The 12,257-nt window shown below is 34.2% G+C and overlaps 1 protein-coding gene across 1 annotated transcript in view; it reads left to right on the top strand.

Annotated features, from left to right (window-relative positions):
- LOC129229296 (uncharacterized) overlaps nucleotides 1–12,257 on the top strand; it is a 284,947-nt gene that overhangs the window by 169,020 nt on the left and 103,670 nt on the right. The window lies entirely within an intron of this gene.

Below are 12,257 nucleotides of genomic sequence, written 5' to 3'. Positions count from 1 at the left end.
GAATGGAACCAAAAAGAAAGTTGCACAACTAGACTCCACTAGGAGTCTACGTACCAATTTTCAACTTTCTAGGACATTCCGTTCTTGAGTTATTCGACATACATACACACATACGCACATACATACGTACATACAGATGTCACGAGAGAACACGTTGTAATTAACTCGAGGAATGTCAAAATGGATATTTCGGGTGTCTGTACGTTCCTAGGCACATATCCACGTGTGGTCGGGTTGAAAAAAAAACTCAATATTCATTTGGGGGTGAGCAAAATGGAAATTAAGGCCGATTTTTGGTGAAAACTTTTTCGCGAATAACAATACTTCCTTTTTTGTAAAAGGAAATAAAAAGGGGATGCAAAATAAAATGAATTTTTTCTTATATGGACATTGGAAACTATATGTATATAATATTACTGTAAAAGGTCGAAATATTAAAAAAAATCAACATTCACCGAAAATATTCGGTCTTTCGCCAATGTCTTTCCTTTACGAATGTCGACATTTATCAGGTTTTTTTGTAAAACAGAAACATATGCAATGCAAGTAGATGAGCATAATTTAGAGAAATATACAGAAAATTTAAATTTTAACGAAAAAATCTGAAAGTGAAGGAATACAAAATTTAAAAACATAATTTGTGAAGAATTAAAAGCAATAATAGTAATAAAAACTTGGTCATCAATGGTGGATAAGCTTCTATAAAAAACATTTTAAAGCATTAAAAATACATACTTCAATTTTAACTACAAACTTCTTTTTTCAATTACAAGATTCTTTCGGGGGAAAAAAAGAAAAGAAAGGAAAAAAAGAACAAAACAAATCACAAAAATTAAGGAAAATTAAACTCGAACGTCCTTTTGCCAAAAATTTGTTTGAAAAAAAAAAGCAATACTTATTGTAATCACTGGGCAAACAATATCGGGTGAGTCAATCTATAAAAAACCTTTTTACCCTTCTCTTGTGTCATACATAAAACACCGAATTGCAAAATCAGTTAACAGTCCTTGATAAGCCTGAAGGGGGGGGGGGAATCCGAGAAATAATATCGTTTGAAAAAGCACCAATTGTTACAAGAAGCTGAAAACATTACGTGAAATAACATCGCACTCCAGCAAAAAAAGTGACAGTAGTGTATATATAAAGTTGATTCTCTTTCTTGCCACAGAACTCGCACAAAGTTAGTTTACATTAAGGCCACTACATAACTGTTGCATGGTGGCGTAAACACATTATTAAAATTTTATTATTTAGATGAAAAATTTTAGAACTTAAAGTTTGCATTAATACTTTAGACAAAAAAAAACTAACGAGTAGTAACACATAATGTTTTTGCGCGTATTGTAATATTTGAAACCAAATCACTTAAATCTACTAAAAGTAAAACCTTGATTTCCTCCGAAGTTTTTTTTTTTTTTTAGTTGTGTTACTTTCTTTGCCGGGGTGCGATATGTTTGCTTAAATGACAACAATTTCACGCTCTTGCTTTCAACATTGAAAACTGGAATTTCAAAGCTTCCCTATTTTTTATCAACTCATTGATCGGGAAATGATATTTATACTGAGTAGTTCTATTATGATACAACGGGGTATAACACAATTTCACTTACCAACTTTTCATTGTGTTATATTTCGCACAATCATTAAATGTGTCCTTTTGTGCTATTCTTGGAAGTTCTTGATTTCTTCCAGTGGCAGATTCCTAGTCATAAACTTTTTTTTTTCTTACTTTTTATCGTTTCTATACTTTTGATGAGTTTTTCAACCCTCTTATATCAAATATTTGCGCAAGTCAGCAGCTCGCTTTTAACTGTCTATCGAAATCAGCCATTAAACGTTTCGATCCGGTGGAAACTAGATCTGACTCGTTCTAAAAGCACTCGTGTGGACCAATTTTCTTTTCCTTGGCTTCTTTTTTGGGGAACAAATCATTTTCGGATGAAAAGGGATTTTCACCACTCTTCAAGTTAACAGACAAGCGCCAGAAAAGTGTATTATTTGAGTCAATCAATTTTTACTTGAAAGCTTTATTTCAGATGTTGAAAGCCGTTTATGACGCTGTGGTGGGTTAAAAGTGAACAATTAAAGTTAGCGTTTTGAAATCAAAGTGGACTCAGAGCTGAAGTCATTAATGGCGGATACAAAGTATTTTGGAACGTTTGAGAAATAATTTAGTTTATTAAAATTACAAGATTCAACCATTTTTATTATTAACATTTGTCATAGTCCTTTGCCGTCGGTGGATGGCACGCACTTTTTTATCGTTGTCAAAAACAAAAATGAATGATAGTAATTATTAAGTCAATAGTTAGTAACATTAACAAATTCATTTCAAGGCTGAATCCAAGCAAACACAGAGGAGAGGATTTTGAGTGGGCTTTTAAAACTTTTCAGATTTGATGACCTCCTCGATTCAAGTCGTCAATTTAAAAGCTTTTTTTTTTACCTTATTTTTGTTTTGTTAACAATTCACTGGTTTGGTAATGAAAGTAATTAAAAACACTTAATCATTACTGCTTATTACATTACTTAAGCACAGTCACTGCTTAAACATAATCATATGTATCTCAAAATAGACTAATTTATAATACAATACTCCCTCATTACAGTCAAAATACATAAACAACTAACATTAGTATTCCATTATTTTTCATAAGGCATTGTGTAATTGACCGCTGTTCTCGTATTCGTTATTATTAAGACTCAACTACTATTGCTATATTTCAAAAATAGGCAGTTTCTACCTCCAATATTATCGTATTACGATTAACGTACACCAAATAAATAAACTTCATCGTCACCTTTTTTTTTTTACCTGTTGCATAAATTATGTAGGTAATTATTCCTATTACTTGCCAAAGTTTAAAAAAAAGATAAGTTTCATTTATTTTAGTAACACCCCATTTTCAGTTCCAAGAAAAACGGACTGCACTTAAAAAGCTGCACGATTATTAATAGTAACAAATGTAGGAAAAATTAATTTAAAACTGAAGGCTTGTACTACATTCTGCAGGTCCTGATCAGAGAAAAAGAGAATAAATGCTGAAGTGTGACGTTCCACTTTCGTCACTTCGGCGCAGACTTGCCAGACAATTCACAGCATATTGCACAAATGCAAAACAAAACGAAATATAAACAAAAATATGTTTATGGGTCATTCTCCAGAAAACGTAACTTTTGAACGCAAATACTTTTCAATTTCGAAACCTTTTGTTTTCTTTTTTTTTCATTCTTACATGAAAGTGTTACCTTCTGGAAGTAACCATAAACAATGGTCCATCTCCAATTATTTTACTCATAAATAAAAAAATTAAAAAATGCCTTGTTCACCGAAAAAAAAAACTTTTAATATTTAAAAATCAGGGCCAATTTAATATCAAAGTAATAATTTTGTTAATTGTGTAAACAGTCAGCTATTTTAATGATTGCAGGGAATATAATTTCCAACTCTCTTAATTAAAGTACGGCTTAATTAGTTGTTTCAAATGTATGTTAAAAAATAGTATTTAGTAAATTTGAGGATATACGGGCAATTTATAATTTTGGTAGAAGGCCTATCATTGATGTATTTCCCCTCCATCATTTATTTTCACTTCAGAAATAATGACATTGATAAGGTCGGTCACGGAGGTGAGGAATTTTCCATTAATATAGGCCCAATAGATACATTTTTCAGGGAAAGTTTTTTTTCTTCGTTGCTACAATCTGCTCATGTTAAGCATATGAAAACATGTTCTCTTCTTTTTTTTACATTAATTTACATCCCTGAAATTCAAGTTCACGGAAGTGAGAAGTCAGAATAACCATACTAAGTTTTTAAAGCAAAATTTATCTTCTTGTTTTTCGACAAAAGTCTCACAACTAAAACTATGGCTAAAAATAAACAAAGGGGCTCCCTTGTATCATGAAAAACAGAATTTGATGTCATTACTGCCACGTGTTAATGCGGAATGGCATTTTGTAAATTTGGTAACAGAGGTGAGAATGTATTGTGTTACATGACTCCTTGTCCCACTAAAACGAATTAAAACACAATATTAAACTAGTATGTTGTGGCCATCACGAAACTTTCTTCTATATTTTTCTTTTCTTTTCTGATCCCTCCCCATTCTTGACGAGGAAGCAATATTCCCAACAAAAACAAAATTACACATGCAAAAACTTGACGACCATCCCAATGTCTGAATTATTGCAAGAACAAAGCAAAGAGCGAAAATTGAAAGTTATTTTAAAAGCCTTGCTTGAATTAATTACAAATATTTTATTTGTTAACAAACATAAGATGGCAACAGTTAAAAAATTTAAATCATTGAGATAATATTTCCTATCATTTCCATACAATTAAAATCACGAGAAATACGCAGACGACAATCTATTACGATTTATCTTTCGTATTGTTGCATTAATAAAACTATTTTTATTCGCAAAAAAAAAAAAAAAAAAAAAAAAAAATCAACACCTCTTGGAGCGATTGGAGTCAAAATTGAACCAAAGCCTGTTTACGTATGGATTCACATATATTCCAAATTTCAACCAGAACGTAGCATTACTTCTTGAGATAGGGCACTCACAATGGAAAAAAAAGAACGGGCGATTACGCTACCCCCTTTTTAGCTGTTGACACCAAAATAAAATCAGCTCTTATACCCACTAAGGGCTACTTGTCGAAAAATTTTTGTTTGATTCCGTTCGTTATTTCTTGAGATACAGCAGTCACAATTGACGACAAAAAACGTTCTATAACTCAACCCCCGTTTGAGCTTTTGACACCAAAATTGAATCAACACCTGCTCCTGTTAGGGGCAACATATGGACCAAATTTTGTTTGATTCCGCCTGTTACTTCCTGAGGAATAGCAAGCACGCGTAACTCAAAAAACGTCCCATTGCTCCACCCCCCTTGGAGGAATTCGCGCCAAAACCCAATGGGCACAAGTTCACATAGGGGCACATATGTGTACCAAATTTCGTTCAATTTCATGCGGTAGTTTTTGCTGTAGAGCGGCCACAAAAAACTGGTCACACACAGACGTGACACACATACACACACACATACACACAGACAGACAGACATTTTCCAAAAATAGTCGAAATGGACTCAGCACACCTCAAAACGTTCGAATCCGTCAAAATTCGAAATTCGAAAATTTGCACGAATCCAATACTTTTTTCTATATATTAGATATAGAAGAATGTAAAAATTAAATATACTTAAAAAATTAGTATTTGAGACCCTTGTGAAAGGAATAATAAATAACTACACACTTTTAATCAAACAAGTTATTAAGCAACATGATTATCAGTACTGATAAAACTAAACTGCCTTTTTTTAGGATCTAAAACATGAAAGCGCAATATTTTAATACTAGCATGATTCTGCATTACCAAAAAAAAAAAAAGCTAGTATGCTGTGGCCATCACGAAACTTTCTTCTATATTTTTCTTTTTTTTCTGATCCTTCCCCATGCTTGACGAGGAAGCAATATTCCCAACAAAAACAAAATTACACATGCAAAAACTGAAAGTTATTTTAAAAGCCTTGCTTGAATTAATTACAAATATTTTATTTGTTAACAAACATAAGATGGCAACAGTTAAAAATTTTAAATCATTGAGATAATATTTCCACGTTCGGATAAATCTGCAACGGTCTACCGCTGACGTCACAAGAATAGGTGGAGCTACGTAACCTTCTGACGTCACATCGTTTCTTTTGCTAGTTGATTTTCGCGTTTGATAATTTTTTTCTTTTCGCTTTTTGATCTTATATTTTATTTATTTATTTAACTCTTTTTTATCTTTATTTCCTTTTTGTTATTGTTATAAAACAGAAAGGGAGTTTATTTTTTAAAGCAATAACGGTTTAACTTCATATTTAATTAAAATATTATTTTTTTAAAGACATAAATTTGGCCTTCTAAAAGATATCATTATTTTATTCGAAAAATAAGAGGAGGGAGGAGGTATCAAGATTAGTTTTTCAAGTTATTTACCAAAATATGTTTTATTTTAGCTATTTAAGGGAAACATTTTGTGGGGGAAAAGAGGTTTTAAATTTCTGTAAAATAAAACGGTATACGAAAAAAGAATGGAAAAAAATACCAATTTTTTTGTTAAGAAATAATTTAATTCCTTTGAGCCGAGAAATAACAAGAAATATCTAACGTTTATTAGCCCAAATAAATAGATTGTCGAATACATGTGTTTCGGGGTTTCCAGGAACCCCTTTTTCAATTCAAAGTTGTGAACTTTTGGATGTAAAGACATCCGGTAAAAATCTGTTTATTTATATTAAAAAAACTTAGGTTATTTCTTGTTAATATTATTATTAAAGTTTAAAATAGGGGGTGGCGATTGTCAAAATAAGTTTTTCAAGTTACTCAACCATTACATTTTTATTTTAGCTATTAAATAAAATTTAATAATTAAATGGGATAATTTAATAGCTAAGTTTATGGGGAACAATAGATTTTAAGAGTCCGTGAAATAAAACGGCTGACAAAAAAAAAGTGAAAATGGAACAGGAGGATAGGGGGTGGGGGGGGGGGCAATATTGTTATACAAAATCCAAATTATTTCTAACTAGTGGCACCCGCACGGCTTCGCCCGTAATAGAAAAATTAAAGGTATTTTGGTTCGCTTGTATATTTACAAATAATGTATGGTGAATTTTCTCGCCAATTGGCTTGTACCGACATTACAGTTCCACGTTATGATAATTTCGTATCTCGCCAATTGACTTGTGCCCATGTTTCCATTCCAAGTTATGATAATTTCGTAATTTATGATAGTTTTTTTTCTTAAAATTGGAATAAAAAAAGAACCACATCGAATTTTCGAAAAATCGCTTCGAGGTGCACACCCCCATGCTACATACTAACTTTGTGCCAAATTTCATGAAAATCGGCCGAACGGTTTAAGCGCTATGCGCGTCACAGACATCCTACGGACATCCTACAGACATCCTACAGACATCCTCCGGACAGAGAGACTTTCTGCTTTATTATTAGTAAAGATGAGGAATAAGTGGAAACAGAGGTATGGATTAAAACGGTTTCGCTACGCCCCAAACTCGGGTTCTGTGCTGAGGTTGGGCACGGTCAACTCGGCCTTTTATTTCTTCAGTGGGTCGATAAAACGAGTACCAAGCGTGCTTGGAATCTAAACACTAGGGGCTCCGCGTTCGGCTGACCGGAACATCTGATTTTAGCACCCCAGTGCCAAATGTTAGTCCATAAGTCTTGTTGATTTTTATTTCAAGGATATAAAGCTAGCAATACGTTTTTTAAATGAATGAACTTGTAAATATAGGATCGAATTAAAAAAGTTTGAAATTTCGGGGAGGGGGAATGAAATAAAATGGAAGTGTAACTTATTTTCTCTAGCAAATACTTGGTAATAGGTTAATAGCAGATTAAAGCAGCAGAAATAGGAATACCTCCGTTGTCAACATGTTAAATAACACTAGCCTACACTACAGAGTCCCCCGTCAAGCAAGCCCATATAGGGGGCAAGTGGGGGCTCAAGCCCCCCCCCCCTAGATATTGGAACCTCCTTGCTTTTAGTACTTTTTTCTTTGCAAAAATGTAAAACATTCCTTCTCTAGCAATCAATGAATAATTTATTAAAAATGTCACACTTCAGTAAGTCTAATCTGCACTGAAATCGGTTTCTATGGGGAAAACATCCTGCTAAACCATGAAGAAAATATCTGAGCCCCCCCCCCCCCCTTAAAATTATGCATATGGGCGCCCATGTCCCCGTACCTACCGCTTATACATGGTTTCATTGGTCAGATGGGACCCTGAAAGCAGTTAAGTTTCTTGATCCAGACCAGGAGCCGGGCAATCCCTGATCCAGCACCCTCGGAGATATCGATTTGGAATGGAAACTTTGGAATGGAAAATGGAGGTCTTCGTGATCACGACTGATTAAACGTGACGTGAACCTGTCACCATTAGCGTACACGGAGGATCTCCGACCAGTTGCATCGAACCCGCGACCCTGCAGTTGCGAATCCAACGCCCTACCGATCAGGCGAATACGGCCACATGTTAAGAACATTCAAAGGTCGCTGTATCATTTACTGAGGACCCTACTCAATGGGCTTCTTTTTTCCTACTAATGGATTTTACCGCAACGCTGTAATTTGAATTCTTGACGTCAAAATTCAAATGAATGCCTGGGGCTGGATACTGGATGTTATGTGTTGGATGTTGCGTGCTGGATACTGTTTTCGCTTAAAAAGGATGTGTGAAGTCGAAAAAGTCGTTAATAAATAATTCGATTTCGAGGTGCATGAACGCTACCATCCAATGGAAGGAACATTTTAGCGGGGGCCCGTGGACCAGAGGACATGGACGTGCCACCACCTAAGGAGGAGGGACATGCTCGCGGAGGCCCGAGGACATGGGTGCCACCTATGAAGAAGATGGACACGCTCATGGAGGCCCGTACACCAGAGAAGTTCGCATCATAAGCATAGAAAAATGAAATCAAAGGAAATCAACTATTGTCAAGTAAAAACAATAAACAACCGCGATTGCGAAAACATATTTATATTATATAAACTTTTTTATTTTGCATTTTTTTTTTAATTCAGCAATTGCGAATTGCTTATTGTTCTCACTTGACCGTTTTGGGCGTCCGTCCGTCCTTTGATTTTATTTTTGCCACCACCGGAGGATTTTTGGAGGGACTCCACCTAGGCCACCTCCTCCCCATACTGCTACTCCAGCGGGCACCGTCTCCAGGTTACACCCAAATCCTACACACGCACAGATGTCTACACACATGCGCCTGCATACAAGCTCACAGACCTACATATACACGCCTGCACACAACTACATGCCTGCAGATAGGCTTACACGCACACGCCTACATACACACACACACAAACTCGTGATTGCGAAAGAAATAGTCAAAATTAAAATTAATTTTTATTTATTTATTTATTTATTGATTTTCCTATTTTTAAAAAACTATGTGAATAATTATTTATTCATTTAATTCTATTCAATTATTAAGTTCAAAAGTTACATTTTTCTGATCACAGTTTTTCTTGCAGTTTTGTATTTGCCCTTGGCTTAAAATGCAGTTATTTTTACGTTCTTTCTTATTTAGTATTAATAATCATTAAAAACATGTTTAAAAATATTTTAAAAGTATTAAAAAGTTTTTGTTTTTAAATTATTGCAATTTTATTTTTTAAAGTCGACGGGGGGTGGGGGGGGGGGGGCACCTTCTTGCCAATTCAGGTAAACATAAGCGATGGAATAATACTAATCGTGATGTATTTTGCCGTTCTTTAAGATATTTTGTAATTTTTTAATATGTTTAACTAATCCAATTTAGTTTTTAAAAGTCAAGGATGAAGAATGCCCCTAAAAATAATATAAACAACTAAATATAAAAGAAAACCTAGTGATTTATGTTTAAATTACTTATAAATAACTAGTAAAAAAGTTAATATTAAAAAAATGTCTTTTGAAAATTGATATTTGAATTTTTTTTTTTTCAAAAGCCGTGAGGTATAAGAAATCCTCCTTGCGACCCCCCCCCCCCCTCCTTGCCGGCACCCTTGTGCACATCTCTTACTTCCTGTGGAAATAATAGGTATCACATCATTGTCGTATTATTAAAATTACAAAAGTATAAGAAAAAGAAGGAAAAGAATAAAAAAATGGCGAAAAACAACTTAAATCCACTTATTTCAGACCGGCTGAAGAAAACGTAGCTCCACCCATTCCGATGACATCAGAAGGCAACGTAGCTGTGACGTCAGTGGTAGACCGTTGCAGAATTATCCGAACGTATATTTCCGATCATTTCCATACAATTAAAATCACGAGAAATATGCAGACGACAATCTATTACGATTTATCTTTCTTATTGTTGCATTAATAAAGCTATTTTTATTCAAAAAAGAAAAGAAAAAAAATCAATACCTCTTGGAGCGATTGGCGTCAAAATTGAACCAAAGCCTGTTTACATATGGATTCACATATATTCCAAATTTCAACCAGAACGTAGCATTACTTCTTGAGATAGAGCACTCACAATGGAAAAAAAGAACGGGCGATTGCGCTACCCCCTTTTTAGCTGTTGACACCAAAATAAAACCAGCTCTTATACCCACTAAGGACTACTCGCCGATAAATTTTTCTTTCATTCCGTTCATTATTTCTTGAGATACAGCAGTCACAATTGACGACGAAAAACGTTCTATAGCTCAACCCCCGTTTGAGTTATTGACACCAAAACTGAATCAGCACCTGTTCCTGTTACTGGCAACATATGGACCAAATTTTGTTTGATTCCGCCAGTTACTTCCTGAAGGAATAGCAATCACGCGTAACTCAAAAAACGTCCCATTGCTCCACCCCCCTTGGAGGAATTCGCGCCAAAAACCAATGGGCACAAGTTCACATAGGGGCACATGTGTGTACCAAATTTCGTTCGATTTCATGCGGTAGTTTTTGCTGTAGAGCGGCCACAAAAAACTGGTCACACACAGACGTGACAGACACACATACACACACACAGACAGACAGACATTTTCCAAAAATAGTCGAAATGGACTCAGCACACCTCAAAACGTTCGAATCCGTCAAAATTCGAAATTCGAAAATTTGCACGAATCCAATACTTTCTTCTATATATTAGATATAGAAGAAAGTAAAAATCATATTCGAGATTTAAATATAAGCGTCATTCTTCAAAAAGTGTAACTTTTCTGTCACAGCGGCTTTTACAGTAAAAACCTTTAGGAACAATTCATTTAAGAATAATTTTTTGTGACACGCCACGGTGCTGAGAATTCACATGTTGTGAACCAAAAATATACTAAAATAAAAATTATTATTAAAAAATTGTTGGCAGGTTTAAATAGATTTGTTTTTGATGAAATTAAAAATTATTCTTAAATGAATTGTTCCTAAAGGTTTTTACTGTAAAAGCCGCGTGACAGAAAAGTTACACTTTTTGAAGAATGACGCTTATATTTAAATCTCGAATATGATTATATTTTTTTGGTAATGCAGAATAATGCTAGTATTAAAAATATTGCGCTTTCATGTTTTAGATCCTAAAAAAAGGCAGTTTAGTTTTATCAGTACTGATAATCACTTTGAATTTCCCTGGCATCTATGAGAGCTGACTGTGTCTATGACTATGAGTGCATCATAGAATGGGAGTCGCCGTTCTAAAACTCTTTTAAAATAAAAGAAATCTTTTTATGAAAGAAAACTTCTACTATGTTTAGGGCTCCTTTTTCAACTGTTCAGAATTAGAAAACATATTCAAAAAGTAATAAATAAATAAAGCGAAATACGAAGAATAAAATATAGATTTATGCAACACGTAACAAAATTAAAGATTTCTTTTTAATACGATGCAAATGGAAGAGTTATTATTTCTATGTTGTTTTTAATTTTGCTTTTTATATAGTACACAAAGATATAAAACCAACATTTTTGACGAAAAGAAAACCCATATACTTGTTACTTAAACATCAATTAATCAAATTCGTTATACCTCCCCCCCCCAAAAAAAAAACTTAAAAAAAAACTATATATATATATATATATATATATATATATATATATATATATATATATATATATATATAAAACATTCTTATCTACTTAACGCTCACGTGAATGGAGACAATTGGAAGATAAATTGCAGAGAGCAAAGAAAAGATGAGGGCATCGGCGATCAATTCTTCCGCAGGAAAGGCTAACTAATCGTCTGTGAAATGAAGAAACAAAGTGCTTTTATTTTCTCATTTATTCTACAAAATACAGAAGAACCGCACTCAGACGATTTAAAGCTCGTAAATCAACAATCGCAGTCCCTCCAGCATCGAGCTTCGACGTCTTTCCACATTCGAACGTTTGTCAATCCCCTCATTGGTATTCGTTTTCTCTCCAGTCACTCCCAAAACTCACGATAACATGCCTTGTCACGGGTAGAATGTCAACATAATGGTCCGCTATAAAGCGGTTATTTATTTTATTCTTTTACTGCAAGAAAGAACGTTTTTTAAAATATTTCTTCAGTTCTTTGGCTTCTTCGACAACCCCTAGCGTTTCCTCAATTTCGAACAGAGGAAAAATGTGTCGCCACGGGGCAGAAATTGGCACGCTCGAACGCGCCCTCCCGCCATGCTTCCTCGAGTCGAACGATTTGAAGACGATTTCACTCTCTTCAGAAGATCCTGAGCTTTAGAAGCGACAAGGAATATTTTTACTCCCA

The sequence above is a fragment of the Uloborus diversus genome, chromosome 9, assembly GCF_026930045.1.
Source record: "Uloborus diversus isolate 005 chromosome 9, Udiv.v.3.1, whole genome shotgun sequence".
NCBI classification, from domain to species: Eukaryota; Metazoa; Arthropoda; class Arachnida; order Araneae; family Uloboridae; genus Uloborus; species Uloborus diversus.
This window is presented reverse-complemented; position numbering and strand designations above follow the sequence as displayed.